Here is an 18,800-nt window from a genome sequence, read left to right as displayed (position 1 = left end):
TCCCACTGGATTAAGATTAATCTCACCTGTGTATCTGAATTTTAAAGTGAGATGAGCTTTATCCAGTCTCCTAATTGCTGGAATAATTCCAAACACCAAGTAGTAAGATCTTACCTCCTTTTTGTCATCATGGTTCTAAAGAGGGAACTTGAGCTTCCTTCATAGTTGTTATTTCTTGGTGTTCTGCCATAAAAAGCCCATAACAGTCTAAAGATAATTGGGCAAAGGAAACTTGGTTCTGGATGTGGAGGGTTTTTTTTGTTGTTGTTGTTGGTAGAAGAGCATGAGCATCTTAAAGATTTAAGTGAAACTCACTGGAAGAAAAACCAAAAACTTGATTTGGTGTATAAGCAGTTTTTTAGGATGCTGCTGCTCCTCCTTGAAGCTCTTCCAACTGAAATACACACTCCATATGCTGCTGGAATACCAGCACACAAGCTGGATTAAAATACAAATGAGCAGAGCTGCAGTTTGAGGCGTTAGTTCTGCAGAGGGATCCAAAATGGTTCCCTTTGTCACTCTACTAAACACCTAAAGTTAGTTTTACAACATGCCTGTGCAAAACATTTGAGAGGCTTTGGGTCTGAAACGAGGATGAAGAGGTTAAGAGGAATTTTTCCAATATTCTTGTCTTAATCTAGGAGCAGGCACAGGTGACGTGATGCCAGTGTACCACCTGTAGCAAATAGAGGGATAAGGGGAATTTTGTAAGCAGCTGAAGAAGCTTGGATGCTTCACTGGACATGCAGCTATCCTTTTCCATGGGATTAATCAGATATTTGGTAGCTTCCAGAACTGTAGCCATAGCTCCACACTCGTGTCTACTGCTGCTCTTTACTTAAAATAGCTTTAAGACACCAATATTTAAGTGTTAGCTAGGATTTGGACTTTTTAATGTGTGTGTTAATCTTTTAAAATCTACTTTTCTACTGTAGGAGAATTTGTGGACCATATAAACAGCCTTTGTAATTGGGAGCAGATAGTTTAGATGCCTCATTTTTATGTTTTACATAGATACTTGCTGAGGAAAAGTGCAAAGTTTCCCAGCTAGTCCTCTCCAGAAAGTTGTTTTGAGCCAGAGTAATGATGAATAATAATGAGCAATAAATTAACAGAGCTGTATATTGCTGTCATAGATGGGGAAGTGCTCCTGCTGATTTTATTCCAAACACTGATCCCATAGTGGTTGAAGCTGTGATATTGGGAGGAAACATCTCAGTGTAATTCATGTGTTTTATTAAAGCCATAGATACTTACTTTAATAAAAACATCAGGTACTTGTAATCTGAAAAAGGCTTTTTTTTTTTTTTTTAATTTCTTTCCCTGGATAAAGAAGACCTGACAGGAATGCATGGAAACTATCAACAACATTCCTCACTAAGTGTTCAGGAGCAGTTGGGCTACTAGTATTTCAATAATTGATAATTAATGAGACTTCATAAATAACACTTTGAGTTCTTTTTACGTGCCTGCTGGGTTTTTTTTGGAAGGGGGAGGAATGTCAGACAAATTTCTGGCGTTTCTGTGCTACCTTGGAGACTAGAAAACGTTTCATTGTTGGCATATGAGATTCTTATGTAACTTGGTAATTCTGGGAACAAGAATTTTCAGAAAAATGCTGAGCAGTTCGAATCTCCTCGTAAAATTAGAAGATTTAAAACCACTGTGCTAAATACTTCTGTGATAAATTCCCCAGAAATACGAGTATTCCAAGCTCCTGGAATGCGTTAATTTTTCTAGGATTGCGTCCTTAAGGAGTTAAAACTCCAAATCCCATGGAGTGAGTGACACACTGGCAGTTATTACATAAACCCAGTGTGTTTGCTTTTGCAGAATATTAAATTGGGCTGTATTGGAAGGTGAGGATTTGCTGCCTCGTGGCATCAGGAGCAGAGCTGGTGCTGCTCAGGATGTGGTTTGTGTGTGCAGCCCCCAGCACAGGGCAGTGTGAAGGAGGTTGCCCTGATCTCTTACTGCTGTCAAGAGATTTTTTATTTGTTTTTTCCAAGTTCAAGGTCTGTAATTCTAGCGGGACAAGCCAGGGAAGGATTTGCCCTACTTTTTTTTGTGTAAAACAGTGTGGCTTATCTTATCCATTCTCTTCAGAACTCTTGTTATATTCCATAGAGACAGCTTGATTGAATTTTTTTTTTCAGTATAAAGTGAAAATAGTGGTTTGTTAGTGTTCACACCTGCTGTGTGAATTTCCTGATTCTTAAGTGGATTAGAAATTGCCATATTCCATTACCTTCTTGAGAGCACAGATAGTCTGACACAGGAATCCACTGATTTAGGATGACTCAGAATTAAAAATGAGTCATTTATGCCTTACTTGGTTTAATTTTTTTTTTTTGACTTACAGAATTAGAAATAAGCAGGAGTTCAGAATCTATATACTTTATTTCTTTTGTCAGGAAACGATCTTCCTTCATTAGATTATTTCTTTCTGTGTTTTTCATTTCTCAGGGCTCGTTTGTGGTGTTGGCCAGTTTGTTCTCTTTGTTCCCCTTTCCTCATGGAATGCAAGGTAGAACAAGTACATCTGAAAGTCTTATCTTTGCCTGGATTACTGAACTGGGCGTGCTGTGCACTTTGATGCCTCCAAGTACTGTCTAAACTTCAGTCAAAAATTCATGTTCAGGAGCTGCAGAAGGGGTGGCAGTAAAATGTGTTTGGATGATAGAAGGGCTGGAAAGAGAGAGCTGTGTCATGAAAGCAGCAAGCATGTCTTTAGTCACTCCTGTTAAGTGCTTTTCTGGCTAAGCTAGTGTCCTCTTGCATAAATTCTCATCATATTCTAATAATACACAATCAGAGTTACCATTTGCTTTCCCCCAAATTAAGGTCACGCATTCTGCTTTTTTTCTCTCTTTATTTTCCATGTTACTTCTTGAGGTAATGAGGTGAAGAAAAATAGCAAATCAGGTATTTTCCATGCCTGTATTTTTGCAGATAAGTTTACCAAGGAGGAAAGCAATCTATAAAATGCTTCTTTCAAGGCAAGGGAGCACAGCTGATCTTGAGACAGCATAAAGCAGTAGGCATTACATAGCAGTAACAATAAAATTAAACACAAAAATTAACTTCAATACTAACTTCAGGATTTTTATTTTATAGCAAAAGGCAAGCAGCCTTAGGACAAGGGAATGATTAAAGCTGGAGGGGAGAGAAGGTTTTGATTGGATATTAGGCCGAAATTCTTGGCTGTGAGGGTAGAGATGCCCTGGCACAGGCTGCCCAGAGAAACTGTGGCTGCTTCACCCCTGGAATTTTTCAAAACCACGTTGGATGGGGCTTGGAGCAACCTGGAATAATAGAAGGTTTCAACCCATGGCAGAGGGTTGAAATTGGATGGTCTTCGAGGTCCCTTACATTCCAAATTATTCTGAGATTCCGTGGAATTTTTAGATTCATGTCTCTGTATCAAGCCTGTGTGGTTCTCTTTGAAAGAAGGTAAGAACTTTTCCTGAGAAGTGCATCTTGGAGTGCTGTTAGAAGCTCTGCCATCCTAAAACACCAATGAATGGTAAATATTTAGAACTGCTGTTGCTAAAAAGCAAGAAGTTACTTCCAATTGAAGCTTGTTTCCCTTCCAGCTGTAATATCTTGCTGTGCCTTTCTCTCCAAGGATCGAAGAGCTGTTTGTTACTTGTCATATTCACAAAGTACCTATGAAAACAAGGTCAGGGACTCATCTCCCTCATGCAGGAAACGTTTGGCCTGGCGTCACAGAGTCTGTATCCCAGCCAGACCCACTGTTTTCCAAACTCTTCCCTGAACGCTTGCCAGTCCCTTGGCGTCTCCGCAGCGTGGGTATCAGAACTGGACATGAAGTTCTAGCCTAGAACTCAGCTTGATTTGTTGCACGAACACAACAAATCTGATGTCATCAGCCAAGCCCTTAATGTGGATTTGCCCTGCACTGGCTGTCCCTACCAGAGTGATTCATACGGCTGCTCCCGAGCCCTTTCCCGGGAGAAAGTGTCCAGGTCATGGAGGAGTAGCCTGAACTCCTTCAAATCTGGGTGACGTTGATTTGTTAGGATTAAAATCAGTTGTAAGGATTAAAATCACTTGCTGCCTTCAACCTCTCTCTCAGTGTGGACTGTTCACTGTTTCCTTTGCCAATTCTTCAGTTATCCACAAACTTAACTCCCAAGTATTTTTATTATTATTGTGTAGATGGTGTATAAAATTTCCAGGGCCCAGTCCCATGTCTGTTTCTCCTTCATGCTACCCATTGCCCTCAGAGGGAAGCCACCATCCTTTGCAAGAAAAGCGGTTACCAGCTCTGGAAAAGATGAGAGGACTTGGGTATCCCAGGTGAATATTCTTACGGACAGAATGAGTCATTTTTGTGTGGACTTCTAACACGTGGGTGAGTGAATCATCAGGTGTTGAACAGATTAATCTTTTTTAATAGGACATGCACAAGATAATGTTTTCTCACTGAGACAACTTGTAGCTGCCTAAAGACAGTATTACAGAGACAGAAATACAGTGACGTTGTGTGCTTTGGAGTGTGATACCTTGGGAGATGATCCACGAAACAGCCCAGTGTTGCTTTTCATAGTTCTTGGTGTGCCTTAAGTGGCCTCTAAAGAATTGTTAATAATAGAAGATTTTTGGCAGGGGAAATAATTAAAATTTGACTGATAGTTGCGTACGAAATTGGGCAAGAGTTTGACTTTCTGATGTGCTTGTGTTAGCAGCTGTAGGTAGGTTGTGCTTGTCTTTTCCTGGTGGTAGAACAGGAGGAAATGGCCTCAAGTTGCACCAGGATTTTAGTAAAAATTTCTTCACTGAAAAGGTTGTCAGGCCCTGTCACAGGCTGCCCTTGGCAGTGGTGGAGTTGCTGTCCCTGGAGGGATTTAAAAGATACGGCACCTGGGGACATGGATTAATGGTGGCCTTGGCAGCGCTGGGTAAATGGTTGGATTCTGTGATCGTAGAGCGGTTTTCCAAGCTAAGTAATTCTGTTTAAATTTGCACACCTCATGGTGATGATCCAGCATGTATCAAGAGCATGTGGAAAAATAAAAACCATGTCTTTGTTGAAGAGCTGTGCCCAAGGCCCATTTTGGTGGAGAAAAAAGAAAAAGCTAAATTTCTTAGATTGTCTAAATGTTGGGGATTTTTTTTTTTTCAGTCCACAGCCAAGTTCCACTATCCAGAATTATGCTTAGTGCTGGGTTTTAATGAGGTCTGAAAATGACAGAGCAAAACCGTCTTCCTGTTATGGCTGATTTAGGATAGGAAATGAAGTATGACATTTAGCCAGGGGTTGGCAGGGTTGAGGCCTTCAGTGAAAACTCACCACAAGTTTACGTGAAAAGCTGGTGATTCTTTCCTAGAACTTCATTTAAGGTTTAGTTTTGTACCAGCACTGCGAACTCAGGCAGTTTTCTTCAGCTTTCATTGGAAAGCGTTTCTCAGTAGGTGTCCTTTAGAGGGTTTTGAAGGGATAAAAATTATTTTGGAGAGCACTGCATGGACAAAAAAATTTTCTGAGTGGAACCACTTTTTACATAAGTCAGGACTACAGGATACAAACACATATTTTGGTCACCCAAAGTAAATTTGAAGAGGGATTCATTCAATTGCAAACGAAGGTGCAGATGCTTTTTGAGCCTGACCAAGTCCTTGTACGTAAAAGCATCTTCATGCTTACAGACTTCTGAATATGGATTTCGTATAGAGTAGAAGGGTTGAGCACCAGGAGTGCAATAATAATAAAAAAAACACAACACCACCCCCACTCTTCACACGCCCCCCTTCCCAGCTGTCTAGCTCAGTGAATTTCACACCACGGTTTTAAGGCCAGAATGATTATGAATTAGGGTTAGCACAAAATTTTAGCTATTTGAAAATTTTACAGCATTTTACTGTAATGTAAAGGCTAGAATTTCTCCAGAAATCAAATCTGAAAAAGGCCCGAGGTCAGGGAGGTCTTACTTTGAAAAGCCAATTCATTGTGACAGAAAATGAGATTTTTAACCTTGTCTTTCAATCAGAACGAATTGTGCCTTGTCCCGTTGCACTTTGCCATTTGAGTTCTCATCTGTTCTGCACTCCTTCAAGCCAAGATCTGCATCCCCCCTTGAAGCACATTAAAAATCTTGGGTATAATCAGTGTTTTTTGACTACTGGTTAATTCTTGATCTTTTTTCTGACTGTCCTTGGGCAAGGCCCCAGGCTATCATGACCAAATTCACAGGAGGTGCAGGCTATGGTGAGGTTTTCTCTTTCACTGTGAAGAGACTCTCTGAGGGAGTATCTTTATTGTGGTAAAAGTCATACAGCAGTTTTCACTGTGATTGCAGCTTCAGCATAGCTCACTCTAATTTAGTTAGCCCAAGGCTACGACGTACTGTTTTTCAGGATTCTGGAATGGCCATTAATGGGAATTTGCTGAGAGTGGGTGTGTATGCCTGAAGGAAAGTGTGCATAAAGAATTAAAGCCTCCTGCTTATGATGGTAGTTGGTATGTGGTGTTGTCCTTGATCTAACTTAACTGGCTACTGCAGGTGAGAGCAGCACAGCAGTTCTCTAAATAAGTCGCTTCAGCCTTGAAGTCTGCATTTGATAAGATTTTCTTGGCCTCAGTAGTGTGCAGCTGGTTCTTACAAATGAGTTTTCATCTGTGCACTCGGTGATTTACATCCCTGCATACAGAGAAGTGTCTTTGCTTTATGGATGGCAGAACATACATGGCTTTCAACTATCCCGTGGTTTTCAAATATCCTTACACACAGGTGGTTTTTAATTATATCTTAGAGTAATTGGTGATAAAGATAAAAGTCCAGTGCTCAGTGCATGACCCCTTGCCCTGGCCAGTGACACCTTTCCTTATATTGGCTTTTTTCTTTTTATATGAAACAAAGACAGGTTTAGATGGGATATTAGGAAGAAATTCTTCCCTCTGAGGGTGCTGAGGCTCTGGCACAGGTTGTCCAAAGAAGCTGTGGCTGCTCCATCCCTGGAAGAACCCAAGGCCAGGTTGGGCAGGGCTTGGAGCAACCTGGGATAGTGGAAGGTGTCCTTGTCCATTGCCGGGAGTCTGCACTAGATAGTCTTTAAAGAATATCTACAACCCAAACCATTCTATGACTCTGTAGTATTTAATAATACATGTTTTTTCAGCCTGTTGCTATTCATGGCAATATCAAGAGGTAAAAATTTCTTTTATTGCTGTGGAGGAGTATTTATAGAAATAAGCTCCATCCCAGCTCCCTGCTTGCTGCCATGTTTTAAAGGAGGTGTGAGAGCTGTGAATGCATCCTTCAGGGTTCCAGGAAAGCATTGATGCTTCAGTGTGCTGAGCCAGAACACCTCAGTGTTTGCTGGAATTTAATTACACCCCTTAGAGATAAGTCAGAGTTCCCCAAGAAATCCCAGACAGAAAGGAAAACCAGTGTACATGCAGGAGAAAATGTGATTGCCACTGTAGATTTATTCTCCTAAGACAAAGTGAGGTGGCTTGGTGGCTCTTCTTCTTCCCACTTCATTAGCACAGCCTATTCCTGTGGGATTGTAGGACAGGAAAACTGCTGTGTTCCACAAGGCACTTCCACACAGGGCTCTCTTATCCCTCTCCAATTATGCTCAGTGTGGCAGCTACTGCTGTTAAGGATATGCTGCACTCATGGAAAAAAAAATGCTGGAATTTAGCTTTTAATTTATTTGTCCTCCCATTTGGAGAGAATGCTTAATGTGATTTTGTGTAATAAAGCCAACTATGTGTGCAGCCACAGAGGTGATTTTTCTAAATTTAAGGTTTCCTTTGAATTTATTCTTATCTCAAATAGATTGGATTACTATAGGCTGTGTCAGCGTGAGTCACTTGTAAGTGCCTGTTAATCCAATAAATCTGAGCGGTTTCTTATGGAAATACTATTTTCTGGTTTCTATTTATATGATGGTCCTGGTCTTGTTGAATCCACACTGACTTCACTGGAAATATCTCTTTGGAAAAAAATGGTACAATTTCCCATGCTAATGGAAATTGCAGTGAAGCAGTAAAATGAAAAATAGCCTCAAGAAATTAATAAATGGTTTAGAAGTTCTTTGTGTCACCTTGATTAGGGGTTTTGTAGCAATACTGCCTGAGACTAAAAAGAATCATCAGAGGGTGTTGTTTTGTTCTGTTTGCTTTATGGGTTTTTCTCCCCAGTTAATAATGCTGTTCGACCCTCCATAATATGTTTTTACATTACCCTGCAAGTTTTTTATATTCACTTGTTGCCACTGCCCTACTCAGGGGTATTGGTGTTTGCATCACTTCGGGCATTAATTTCCTACCCATAACATAGTCAGCTACTGAAAACTAAACACTTAAGTGGAGAAAAGTAGCTATTTAAAAATAACTTTAGCCTTTTTCTGTTTTACTTGTGCAGAAACTGGTATTCAGTGGCAGCAGAAGGCAAAAGCTTTGCTATGGTTTGGAATTTTTGCCTGAAATAAGAAGGAAAAAATCAGTGTAAGATATGTTTTTCCAACTTGAGATCAGTGTGCTTCTGTAGCAGAGAGGGAGGGTCTAAACACTCCTAAAAGCTGGCTGATAAAACCTGGTCCTCGTTTGAGCTAGAAACTGCAGAACATAACAATTTATACTATGCACTGGGAATTTCTAGTGCTGGGGTGGGGAAAAAAATGCATTTACTGGAAATAGTTCGACAAAATTCAGTGTTTGTAACGCGTGTAACAGCGCTGCTACTGTAAGGCACCACAATTTTCATAATCTTAAATTTGCTGGTTTGTACCAAGTTTCCAAATAACTTCCTCCTCTCTGTCTCTGCCATTGAATTTTCTCGTGCATGGTACGAGGGATGGGATGCTGAAAATCCCTGGATCTTTGACGTGCTAAGACAGACTTGTGTGGATGTTCACTGCCTGCTTGGTGACACATGGAATGTTTATTGAGCCTGTGCAGTGAAATCCTGCTGAAGCAACTGGGTCTGTAGTGGAGGAGATGAGAAATTTTAATCCCTAACTGTAGCATTTTGCAGAGGCAGCTCAAGACTGTGAGGCTGAGATTTTGGATCTCTTAGTGGAAGTTGTTTATTGGTAGTAACTCCAGATCCTGATTAATTGGGATTTCAGCTAATTTTGCCAGCTAAACATGACCTGGTCTAGGGAAAGGCCCTGGTCTAGTGGAAAATGTCCCTCCCCATTTCAGGGGTAAGAAATACAGAATCTTGGAGGTCCCTTCCAACCCAATCCATTTATGATTCTGTAATTTCTCCAGAACATGCTTAAAAGAAATACAGGGAATATACAGAGACTTGAAGGTTTACAGTATCTAGAATAAAATCACAAGAGAAAAGGGAAAACAAAGCTGTGAGTCACATTGATTATTGAAGATAAGTCGTTGGAAAAGCAGATACAAGGATACAATTTAAAATCAATGTAAAAGCACATTAGAAGCACAGAATGGTTTGGGTTGGAAAAGACCTTAAAGACCATCTTGATCCACCCCTGTTCCATGGGCAGGGACACCTTCCACTATCCCAGGTTGCTCCAAGCCCTTTCTAGCCTGGCCTTGAAAACACTTCCAGGGCTGTGGCAGCCACAGCTTCTCTGGGTAACAATTAGGTAGGGCTTATGTGAAAATCTAAGGTACAGAAAGATGGATAAGCAGCATTGCTAAGGAACATTAAAAAAACCTTGTGAGTACATTGGAAATTGGAGAAAGTTGAGGGAAAATGCAGGTCTCCTTAGCAGAGTGAAGATAATAAATCAAGAGATACCCCACTGAATAAAACTGCTGAGTGTAACTATGTTTAATCATGGATCTTCTGAAGGAACCAAAATCCCTTTGGAGTTGCTGTGGGAATAATTTTGGTAATTAACAGGTTTCATTTGAAAACAGTGAATTGTGATTTTTCCCATCTGAGACCGGTGCAGACTCTGGCATTCTACTGGAAAAACAGATGTGGGCAGTGTGTGTGGGCACGCTGACTGAGCAGCTTGGATGCCAAATTTTTTAAAACACTGATAGTTTAGAAACTAGGAATTCACAAGTGTTTAAGTAAGTATATTTGTTGCAGTGGATTGGACAATTTAGGTAAGACCAAATTGCTTCATGTCACCCAAACAGGCTGCATAACAAAAAGAACAATGTATGGAGAGATGTGGAGAGTAAAGTTGTGGTCTGAAACAAACCTGATGTTTCCTAGATAAATCTGGTTTGTAAACCCAAGTTTTATTTCCTACAGATGTTAAAATTAAGTTTTCTCTTCTAGTAAAAGCACAGACCTGTTTCAAGAAAGGATTCTAAACCAAGAAGGGGAGGGTACAAATGTTTCCAGTACTGGGATACGGAAGCGTTTTTTGACTTTGTGGCCAGCAATGTGACAGAAATTGCCAAGACCTGGGTTTGAAAGTACTGTTCACTTCTAAACACAGACAGTAACCATAAAACCTAAAAAAGATTTTTTTTTGGTGGTTTATGACCTTGTTGCTCTCCCACAGAGTGGGAGAGAAAGGCCTCTCTCGCCAGGTACTTGGGCACATGAATAAGGAAGGCTGAGTTCACCCTGTAGGTTTGCTGGTTTATATGGAATCATGGAGTTGGGTTGGAAAAGATCTTCAAGGTCACTTAAATCCAACCATCAGCTTACCAGCACCATCATGTTCACCACCACACGATGTCCTCAACTGGCTATGTCCTTTTTTTTTTTTTTTTGAACACTTACAGGGCTAGTGCCTCCACCGCTGCCTTGGGCAGCCTGTTCCAGTGCTTGACCACTCTTCCTGTGAACAAATCCTGTCCAATATCTAACGTTACCCTCCCCTGGCACAACTTGAGGCCATTTCCTAAAATGAAAGGTTCAGTTAATAGGACATTTTAACAACAACAGCAGCAACAAAATGACGCAGTCCATTCCATAGCCTTTGTGCAAACCTGGTGTTCCCTACGTGCTGCATGCTCAAATGGAATGATGTATTTCCTTTTAAGAGCAGGAGATCCAATTTCTGTGCCATTTGATGGGTTAGGTTGGTTGCTGGCTGCTTATCAAACATTGAAAGCACTTCAGAGAGGGAAGTAGGGGAAGAAAAAAAAACAAAAAAGTAGTAGCAGAAGATGTTTTGGCAGTTAAATACTTCTCTTGTAGAAGAGTTGTTTCCAGGACAACAAGGTTGATGAAGTTACAAAGTTGAGTGTGTGTTTTCTTTCCTCTTCAACTGGTTCATCAGTGAGGTAGGAAAACTTGCTTTGTAGGTGAGTTGGGTTACATAATTTATTTTTAGTCTGCACTTGATGGTCCATGTGGCTCTTTTCAGCTCTTCAGGAGATACCTGCCATGCAAGAAACCACATTTGCTTTGTGGGTTTTTTTAAGGTCATATGGTATTTTTTAAAATGACAATCTAGACCATTAGCAGCTCTTTTTGGTATTTTTTATGTGTTTGTTTCTCAAGAAGTAAAACAGCTTTGTTGCTTCAAGTTTCAAGCTCATCTCACTGGTGGGATGTGAGTTTCTTTCACTGTTTGCACAGAATTTTTCCTCTGTTGGTATAATACATATTTTTTTGTATATACTAATGATATACTGTCATGCAAATGAATTTGGAATAAATTAAAGTATTAATTTTCTCCCAGAGTATATTCAGCTGTAGGACTCCATTGTGAGATCTATTTTCAACTGGAGTTTGGAACTTGGAATAAGGCAGCACTGAATTAAATGTAGTTGCCAATTTTAAAGGGGCACAGCTCGCATAAAATCACACCCATCTCCAAAATATGTTGATCTATTTAAAATCTGGAGGAGTATGATGAAATCTGTACTTGTGTGGTTTTCCTTTGTATATTTGATTGTACTCTGAGTTTAATTTTTTTTTATTGGTTTTTTTTTTTTCCTGCACAACGTTTTAAAAAAGAAATACTTTTTTTTTTTTTTTTTTTTTTTAACCACAAATATTGGCTGTGCATTTTAGAAGCAGAAATAACAAAAATAGTGTCCAGGTCATTAGTGAAAAACACACTCTGTAAAGCTCTATTGTTCTGCTAAATTAAATAGCTTCAAGTTTAACTGTGCCCCTTATAAATGAGTTGATGATTTCATACCCCCTAATGATACATGCTTTTATTTCATATTGAGATTTTAGAATTTAGGATTAAGAGAACACTTACTGTGCATAGCTGTCTGATGAATTAATGAGATACTCAGCTTCTTGCTGCATGTGTTGGGGTTCTGCTGGTGCTGAAGGTTGGATGCCATGTGCTAAGACCTGGTGATCACTTGAGAAAAATTAAGCTTTATTCTCCAAATCCATGATCCTTTATTGTTTTGGGAGAATGACATGGCATAAAAGTGGCCATGCTCAGGTGATCCTGGTGATCACTGAATTATTTCTGTATCCTGGGGCTTTGTAACTTCTTGGAAAGGGAAGGGAAGTAGTTTGACAAATCCATGCTGGCATTTATTTGTTGCTTTGTTATCCCTTCCTGGCAGCAAACCATAGCCAAAGTCAGGATTCTTTCTGACTGGTGTCCTTCTCCCTTCTCTTTCCATCTCTTTTTTTTTTTTTTTCTTCCCCTTGCAAATTACCATTTTCAGCAGAACAAGAACTGCACTGACCTTGAGCGATGAGATCTTCTGGGCTTCATTTTCCACTCTGTCCCCAGTTATTTAGTTACTCCATTTTCTGGAGTGATCCAGTTCTTCTTCATGGAGGTTTGAATAGTTCTTCCAGGTCGCCACTTAGCCTAGTAAGGGAATGAGGAATTCTTTTTTGCTACTTCTGCTGGAAGTTTACTAATTATGTGTGGTTAAGTAGAGAATGTAGCATCAGAGCATTCTTTTTCAGGACAATACTCTCATAACTCCACTTAGATTTTTCTGTTTGTTTTTCTGGTTGCTTGCTCTTCTTTTGCTTCAATTCCCAGTAAGGTATTATGGATATAATTTTTCCATTTCTGTAGATTTGAATCCAAAGCACAGAACAGGACATAAGGAACGACCCTTCCAATATTCAGCTCCCACTGAAGTGTCTTAAGGTGCCAGGAACACAGGGGTACCAGGTATGACCCCAAACCAAGAGCAAGTCATCACCTCTCTGAATTAGGTGCTGGAGGCCAACAAGGAACCCTCACAGATCTAAGAAGACACCACAAAGATATCTTTGAGCAATAAAATAATTCTTAAAAAATGTTTATTCACTTCATCTGTGGCTACAAGGAATTTCTTTGGTCAACTCTGCAGTAGGTTTTGGAATTTATTTCTAGTCTGTCAGTGTTAATGCTGTAATCACCAAGCAGTCTCCAAGGTTCATCTTGATAGAGCAGTTTCAGGAATACTCTGGCAATCAAAATCAGAGAAACAGTCAAGAAGGATGGCAATATTTTCCAGTGTTGACTAAAAGCAAGCAGTAAGCTTGAAGCATTACTTAACGATGTAATGAGAAACGTCAGTTCAAGCAAATACTTTTTTTTTTTTAACAGAATTTGTTTTCTTTGTTGTGTTGCAGAAAAAGAAACGGTGGCTGATTCGCACAAGCGAACCAGGACGACGCAAAATTTAAGTCAAAGAGGAATGCTCCTTTTCCTGTTTTGTAAGTCTCTTGGTCAGCTTTTCTGTAAGACATCCATTTAATCATAAAGACCATTAGTTTTCCTCATTTCCTGGTTTGTGAGTGCAGTTTGTAGAACTGGTTTTGAGCCACCTGGCTCAACTTGAGGGACACAAGGTGGATCTTTTCTCTGCCTTTGTCATCACTGTGTCAAGGCACAGAGGAGATCAAGGCTGGGTTTGTGTCTTAATTACTGTTGTAGCTGTGGTGATCCAGGGTTGTGAAGAGGAGAGGTTTGAGGGCAAGAAGGGCTGGAAAGGGATTTTGGCCTCCAAAATTTGTCAGTGTTGTCTGTAATATCAGCTGGTGTAAAAGCTTGGACCTTACGTTGAGGCTGCTGTATTTTGGCTGAGTATTTTGGAGTACATTTAAAACATTTACTTGGGTACTGTAAGAGTTGATGGTTTGATTGGAGCAGCCTGGTCTAGAGGGAGGTTTAGTACAAGAGTTTCCATTTTGGTCAAGAGAGCAGCGTTTTCTTCAGTGGTATTTTGCATATCAAGCCTTACAGACCATCTTTCTGATTCACTTGTAGTATTCAGTAGCACATTTTAAAGAGAGCTGCTTCCATCTCTCTTGAACAGAGCGTGTTCTGAGTGGCAACAACATCTACCCTGCAGTTGTAATAACAAAACCCAAGGTGCTTTTACTGAATCTGGTTTCACACCAGCTACCAAGTGGACTCATTATAAGATGATGTGAGGTTTTCTATGTATTGACTCAACTCTGAAATATCTATAACTCTGCAAAATGCGCCCCAGCTTGTTTACTAAGCGAGAAGTGTATTTTTAATGCATAGGTTTTGAAATTATTAGTGACTCCAGTTTTTCCAGCAGCCTTTGTGGGGTGTTTTAATTAAAACTGTTTTGTATTTTTATGGATGCCATTTTAATTTATAGCTATATCTTTATTTTTTAATTTTTTTCTGTCAGAAAAGTTTTTAAGTAATTCTGCAGAGTTGCTTTTTATAGACACTTAATATTTGGAAAAAAGGGAAAAAAAAGCGACAGAACATGTGTCAGGCATCTGCAATTCCTTCAGCATCATGTTTTCCACAATGATTTAATAGCTATTGAGTCTCCTCAAATATCTTTGTTTCCAAGACCTATTTTATGGTAATAAATCATCTTGGCTGTTAAATTCTTGAAATGATTCAGTAGGACAATCGTTTCCTTAGCACATTCCCTGAGAGATCATAGATAGAAATGGAAAAGTCCTTAACGAGGTCAGCTTTTTCCCTGCAATACTTGTAGTCAGTGCTGGAAGTGATAATGAAGTTGCCAACATTTGTTCTGGTGAACTGCAGTTGTCCAGTGTTCCCTGTTCATTTCTTGCTAATTTACAGTGAGTTTTCTATTAGAGGTATTAAATTGCATTGAGAAACGCTGAGCCAGATACAGAATAAGAGACTTGTCGTGGTGTGGTGGAACTTTTCATTTTAAAAAAGGTCTGTCTCAAAATTCCTATAAAAATACCAATGAAATTACCCAAGACTTCCTTAATTTCCTCCTCCATTTGCACCTGAGGGTGGTGGTGGTGCAGTCCTTGGGGTAGAGGTTGATTTAATAAATTGTCAGGTATGTGAGGGTGGTTAATTCGTGATACCTGGTCTGTCAGTCTCTGCAGGGTAGTCATGCATTATGTAACCCCTTGTGGCTTTCTGACACCTTGAAAAAAGGCTGTTTAAATTGGTTATTGCTTACTGGGGGCAGGCAAGGAGGTCGTTCAGCCAAGAGTACATGAGGAATTCTCTGTATTAAGTAGCTCATCTGGAGTATCACATGTCTAAAGAAAAAGGAGATATGGTTTTGGTCAAAACTCTGAACATCTGGAGTTCAGGGAAATAACCAGCAGGTGACAGATGGTATCCCTTGACCTAAAGTGTGTATCTCTGTGAATTACTGCTGGTCTCCTTCCGTGGTGTTTTCCAAGTTGACCATCAGATATGGCTGCAACCTCTATGGCTGCCCAGAGAAGCTGTGTCTGCTCCATCCCTGGAAACGTCCAAGGCCAGGCTGGACGGGGCTTGGAGAAACCTGGGATAGTGGAAAGTCTCCCTGCCCATGGGAGGGGGTTGGAGGAAGATGGTCTTTAAAGTCCTTTCAGTGCCAAGCCTTTTATGATGCTTGAATCGTCCTTTAGGTTTCATGCTGAGGACAGCAGTAAGTTCTGGTGTTATTCACATAAACGTTTCCTGAAAATAATCAGGCTTTGTGATCTGGGGTTCTTGGTTCTCTTTGCTGCCTCAGAAAAGGAAGCAAAGCTTTGTAGCTTCCCCAAGGTTTGGAGCAGATTAATGTATAAAATTAGATTAAATCTCTTACATTTGTTTTGGAAAAGGGAGCTTTGTATTCCTACAGGCCTTAGCTGCCAAACAGAGATAATTCCATTTTAACTGTGCATTTTCATCAGGTGCTTTTACTGCCGGGCATAAACCTTCATTTTTTCAATGATGTCATTTAAAATGATCCAAAATAACTTTTGTTACAGTCACAATGGAGAACAACCCCTGCATTTAAAAGATGGACTCCAAAATTTCGTCTGCCCTGTAGGATCTTGGCAGGAGTGCGCTGTGTCATGGCACTGTATTGATTCCAGTTCATGTCTTAGAGAAAAAAAAAAAGTTGTACTATGCACACAGACATATTCAGGGTTGGTAGAAGTATCTTCTGTCACAGCCCTGTTCAAATGGTTGGTTGGTTGGTTGTGTGAGGCTGGTCATAAAAGATGATCAGAAGCTCTTTACTGGCTGAGGAAGCATTCTGCAAGCTCATGTACCTTCCACAGAGTGGCTTTGTCATTCGTGTTTGTCACTTACACCTGTGAAGTGAGGGCACTGGGGCTGCTTCAGATCTCAGGCACAACAATAACTATTAATATTTTAGCTCTTCATCAGTAAAAGCCCAATATCTGACCCCAGGAGGAGCTCACTCCTGCCTCATCTTTGAGCAAGTAGGTATCTTAGAGCATATTCCCCTTTACTCTGAATGAGAAGGAGGGTTTGAAAAGAAAATTACAGACAGCAAAGGTAAAGAAAGCCATTTTCCTCATCAGGTGTCCCTTCTGGGAAGGTCCATGGGCATGGATGGCATGAAAGGAGACAAACCCTGAAGAGGTCAGTGAGGGGAGTAGCCATTCACACAGTGGGTATTCAAAGAGAAACTCTCCATTTGACAATGCTGTCCTCTAGCTGGCTTAGAAACATAAGAACACAAGTTGGTTTTAAAAGAGAGCTTTTAATTTATGTCAGATGTGAAAGCACCTGTAAGTTTAATGTGCTCTCTGCAAAAAAAGAGGAGCTTGCTGAGTTCTTAGATTTTCTTTTTGTGCCTTGTTCCTGTGGTGAGGTGGCTCCACAGAGAAAACTCTGGCACCTGCATGGACACTGAGAACCTTTTATGTGTCTTTTGTGGGAGCAGTCCTTGTGCCACACGAGCTGTGTGCTGGAGTGATCTGTGTTACTGCACTTCATGGGGCTAAAGGATGGTTTGTCAGTGCTTTGGATAATTGCCTCATCTCTGCCTGCAGTGAAGTGTATCTGCATCTGAACAGATAATACATAAAATGCATTTTACATTATATTATTGCGGGAAATAGAAGCATCATAAATATAGATATTTAGTAGCATCTTAGTAATTTCAATTTTCTTAGTTTCCAAGCAGTGTTTTCTCTCTTCGTAGGATGGAGTGCTGCTTCAAATCTGTATTCAGTGTGCCCATATGAAAAGAAATTTGGCTTTAGATAAAAATTTAGGACTTTCTTCTTTTTTCCTGTTTTCTTGGCTCTGAAATACTAATTCCTTTTATATTGTATGTGTACAGAGAAGGAGATAATGGGTGAGATACCACATCAGGAAAAAAGAAAGTCTAAGCAGCCCAGGATTAACACTTAAATCTGTGTGGAAAACCTTGCTGGAGTGCAAAATGGATTTAGGTTTTTAAAATGAAAGAATGGTAGGACACAGAGATGGAGCCTGGAGATCTGTGTGTTGTTTGTGCTTCTCATCTGTTGCATAAGCTTGGACAAAGCTGCTTTGCATTTTCCTGCTTCATTTCTCCTGTCAGAGATCTGTGTGTTTCACTTGCTGTTGGTAAAGCACTTCAAAATCCTGAATTAGTATTAGCATGGACTTCTCTGAGCTTACTTAAAATCCATTTCCTCCTCACTTACTCTTTCCTAAGGACAAGAATAAATAGAAATTTCTTTTTTTCCCAAATGCTATGGATCGACTGATACTCTGCAGCTGCTCAAGGCCAGATTTAACTGCTCCTGTCTGCTGTCTGAGCATCCACTGAGCAGCTCCAAATCCAGAGTCCTGTTGGGTACATTGTGTTCCTAATTCTCTTAGGGACATAGTCTGTCAAGAGGTGTTTCCTTCTTCATTGTATTCAGCAGCTTAGATTTTCCAAGCCTCCTGGTGTAACAGACTTTCACAGGCTGATCTTCCACAGAAATCAGCCAGAGCCTGGAGCACTCTGTGTGCGTGGCTGACCTGGGTGATGCTGCAAACTCAGTTTGGACCCCCCAGAAGCACTGCCAGGGTATCAATGTTCTCTGCAGCATCCTCAGGTGTGTGGCACAGCACTTCTAACCTGAGCCCCTCCTGGTCCTCAGAAGTGCAGGAGTGATGTTCCTATGTCAAACTGGGGCATAGCGAGTGTGAACCTCAGTGCAGGGAGACGTTCTGGTCCTCGGGCGCTGCTGCTGCAAATACGTGGGGTGAATTCAAGCAGGAATTAGAGGGTGTGGATGCAGTGGTTAACCAGGAAAGTGCATCGATCCTGCTCAGCCAAGTGTTCCAGAAATTCAGTTTGTGGAGTGTTAAATCGCTGCCATTAGAAGAAGCCCCCCTCCAGTGAAACATCCCTGCTCAGAAGCAGCTGCCACACTGCTGGGCAGCTCTGCCTGCTCCATTTAAAACGTTACCAGCATCCTGGCAAGGATCCCAGGGACGGGGCTGAGGAAGTGGATGGTGTAAAAGCAGAACTGTTTGGGCTTTTTGTTCTGCCTCCATCCCTCAGCCTTGCTGCGACTGTGCTGTGACAGAGCATCTGCATTCCGCGTCTGGAGACACGGAGAGTGAGCTCCTGAAGGATGGCTGCTCATCCCTGTGCTTCCGTTCAGGGGTGTTAAAAGCCCTGCAGGCTGTACACAAGCGAGCTGTAATTTATTTTAATTAAATACAATAGCTGCATGCACGCTGCAGAAGGGATAAGACAGGGATTC

General features: G+C 40.7%; 1 protein-coding gene across 1 annotated transcript in view; it reads left to right on the top strand.

Moving 5' to 3' along the window:
• The window catches only part of LOC121340554 (endonuclease domain-containing 1 protein-like), a 148,873-nt gene that overhangs the window by 42,484 nt on the left and 87,589 nt on the right, over positions 1 to 18,800 (top strand). Inside the window, exon 5 of the mRNA XM_041413375.1 lies at positions 13,473 to 13,556. The gene's annotated coding sequence lies outside the window, so the exon portion shown is untranslated. The remainder of the gene's footprint in view (positions 1 to 13,472; positions 13,557 to 18,800) is intronic.

Source organism: Onychostruthus taczanowskii, unplaced genomic scaffold, assembly GCF_017590055.1.
Source record: "Onychostruthus taczanowskii isolate IOZ18803 unplaced genomic scaffold, ASM1759005v1 scaffold41, whole genome shotgun sequence".
Classification (NCBI taxonomy): domain Eukaryota; kingdom Metazoa; phylum Chordata; class Aves; order Passeriformes; family Passeridae; genus Onychostruthus; species Onychostruthus taczanowskii.
Note: the sequence above shows the minus strand (reverse complement) of the source record. Positions and strands in the feature narration are given on the sequence as shown.